This window comes from Musa acuminata, chromosome BXJ2-1 (assembly GCF_036884655.1).
Source record: "Musa acuminata AAA Group cultivar baxijiao chromosome BXJ2-1, Cavendish_Baxijiao_AAA, whole genome shotgun sequence".
NCBI lineage: Eukaryota > Viridiplantae > Streptophyta > Magnoliopsida > Zingiberales > Musaceae > Musa > Musa acuminata.
The window spans coordinates 11,739,721-11,743,245 of NC_088338.1; positions in this window are offsets into that span (position 1 = coordinate 11,739,721).

Below are 3,525 nucleotides of genomic sequence, written 5' to 3' on the forward strand. Positions count from 1 at the left end.
CCCAACGTTATAATTAGTGTGTCAAAGATGGGATTATGTATTATATCGATCGCAACGAATACTGCTACGAGACACGGAACGGGGTGAATCGTAACGGGGCAAAGCATGTATAATTATACGTATGTAGCTGTACAAACGTATAAAACGCGTAACAGTAAGAAATAAAGGGTTTTGGGTTTAGTAGGAAGTTTTTGGGATGCATCTAAAACACAAAACAGGTACAATTAAATCCGATTTATTAAACTCATACAATTGAACCGATCGAACCATTTATACAAAACATGTACCCCTATTGAACCAATTCAATTGTACGTTTGAGATGTGAATTAGCGATCGAAGATAGCAGATTGGAATGGTTGAACCGATTTAGTATTATATAGCAGCATATGCACCACTATGCTATGCTGAAAATAGTTTAGGGGGTTGAATCTCATATTTCGATTATGAAATTAATTGGTAAATTATTGATGTAATATATATATTGAGATAAGTATTGCAGGATTAACGACGATGACAATAAAGGCATAAAGCAGATGTTAGGTCGGAGTCAAAGATCGGACAATACGTCGAAGATTCGGACGATATGCCGGAAGTTTGCCGGAAGCTCGTCGAGAGTTCATCGGGAGCCCGCTTAGAGTTCGTCGGGAGTTCGTCGAGAAGTTCGTCGAGAAAACAATTGGCATACCGGACAGAGATTGCTTAGTAAATATTTTAAATTATCATAATTAGACCATAAGTTAAGTTAGGATTGGGAGGGAATCCCAACAACTCAGTTAGGGGCCAATTGGGCTCTTAATAGGGCTGAATTAGGGCGGTTGAACAGCCTATTCATCACCTGAAGTCAAGGCCGACGGTGACATCGCTTGGTGACTCAGTCTTCTAAGTGGTCTGGGCGGTGGTACCGCCCAGTGTTAGTCTACAAGCACCCAATAATAGCAATGGTACCACTAGTACTTTGGAAATCCGGGATGAGACACTTTTTTACTCCAATTTTGAAGTCATTGGGGACTATAAATACCCCACCCTTTTCTGCATGAAAGGACACGAAAGTGTAAACAAAATATTGAAGTATTAGGGTGTGAAAATATTGTAAAAGTGCAAAAAGTCCTCCTTCTCCCTTTTTAATGTTGTGATCATTCAAGAGATGTGTGAAGCTGGTAAGGGTTATCTCCTAAACCCATGAAAAGGAGAAGAGAGCTGTAAAAAAGTGGTTTGTCTTCGCTCATTAAAGAAGACCATTAGTGGATGCTGGTGATCTCGATGGAGGAGGAATCGAAAGTGGATGTAGGTCACAATAATCGAACCACTATAAATTCCGATGTGCTCATTTCCATTATGCTTTTCATTACTGTCATTAATTTCTAAGTTAATTGCTAGTTCATTTACTCTAAAGTCAAGCATTTTTTTAGATTGGTTTTCAATGAACGAATTTCTTATAAAATCGACGATTTTTTTTACTGCACTAATTCACCCCCCCTCCCTTTTAGTGTTACTCTTATCATAACATAGGGTTTAGTAGATCATAGTTCAATTGTATAAGTTGATTTATTAAAACGATAAAAGTTATTGGTTGAAAAAGTTAAAGCTCTATATCAGAAATTTTTTTTGTAAGTCGAAATTGTAAGAAATTTTAATGAAGCCAACTTGTGTTTCTAAATCATTGTAATAGAAACACAATAAAACTAATGCGGAAACGAAATAGCGTACCTCCAGCCATTGTCGCCAAGAATTTCTGCAGAGGTTTCTTCTTGAACTTTGGTTCTTCTCGGCTTAGAACTCTCGCTTTAGATGGTGTAGGAAAGCCTTTCGCTTCAAAGAGATGATTGAGTCAAGGGACCAAAATCCTCATGTATATATAGATGTTCTCCCATCAAGAACATTTATCATCACCAACTCATAACGTTCAAGAATTAATTCAAATTTGTAACGTTTGGACCATAATGAAGAACTTAATGATATTAAATATTTAATTTAATAATAACGATTTCATGCATAAAGAATAATAAATTGAAATCATTTAAACCATAATAAATGAAGAAATTCATGATAATGAATTATGAATCTTAATAAGAACGGTTACGTTATTATTAAATAAGATATTTAATAATAACCGTTACATTCTCTCACTTGGTCCATACGTTTATCTTAATAATTTGAATTAATCTTTCTCGAACAACTTTCTTAAGAAATAAATACATGAATCATAGCGATAAGTCCTCTAAGAGCGAGTATTATCATCCATGTATCACGATGTATTTAGTTTCTTAATCTTAATGTGGTAATATTACTTTATGAATAAACCTTATGTTTATTCTTGGTCCAACAACAATATATTTTCTCAAAATAATGTGCACATAAATGAGAAAATTTCACAATATATAAGAGTTTCAATATCATTACAAAGTGGAACTAAGTCCCATTTTCTTTACATGATCCTTGAATTTTAGAGGTGGCATGTCTTTAGTCAAAGGATCAGCAATCATCAATTCAGTGCTAATGTGCTCAATGACCACTTTCTTTTCTTTTACACGTTCTCTTATGGCTAAATACTTAATGTCGATGTGTTTACTTCGACTTCCACTTTTATTGTTTTTAGCCATAAAGACAGCAGCTGAATTGTCACAGAAAATTCTTAATGGCCTAGAAATAGAATCCATGATTCTAAGCCCAGAAATGAAACTCTTAAGCCATACACCATGTGAAGTAGCCTCAAAGCAGGAGACAAACTCAGCTTCCATGGTAGAAGTAGCAGTCAAGGTCTGCTTAGCGCTTCTCCAAGAAATAGCTCCACCGGCCATCATAAAAATATATCTTAATGTTGATTTACGAGAATCAACACAACCGGCGAAGTCTGAATCTGAGTAACCAATCACATCCAGATTGTCTGTATGTCTATACATAAGCATGTAATCTTTGGTTCCTTATAGATACCTCATCACTTTCTTTGCAGCTCTCCAGTGGTCCATACCTGGATTACTCTGATATCGACCTAGCATCCCCACAATAAATGCAATATCAGGTCTTGTACAGACCTGAGCATACATAAGGCTTCCTACGACAGAAGCATATGAGATGTTTTTCATTGATTCCCTTTCAAAATTATTCTTTGGGCATTGGTTCAAATTGAACCTATCACCTTTCACAATGGGAGCAACACTTGGTGAACAATCCTTCATCCGAAATCTTTCTAAAAGTTTATCAATATAGGTTTCTTGTGATAGACCTAAAATACCTCGAGGTCTATCTCTATAGATCTTAATGCCAATGACATAAGATGCTTCACCCATATCCTTCATGTCAAAATTTTTAGAAAAAAATTGTTTCACCTCATGCAGCAAATCCTTATCATTGGTTGCAAGCAAAATATCATCTACGTATAAAATAAGAAAACATATTTTACTCCCACTAACCTTCTAGTATATGCATTGATCCATGAGATTTTCAACAAATCCGAATGAAGAAATCACTTCATGAAATTTAAAATACCATTGGCGGGAGGCTTATTTTAAGCCGTATATAGACTTC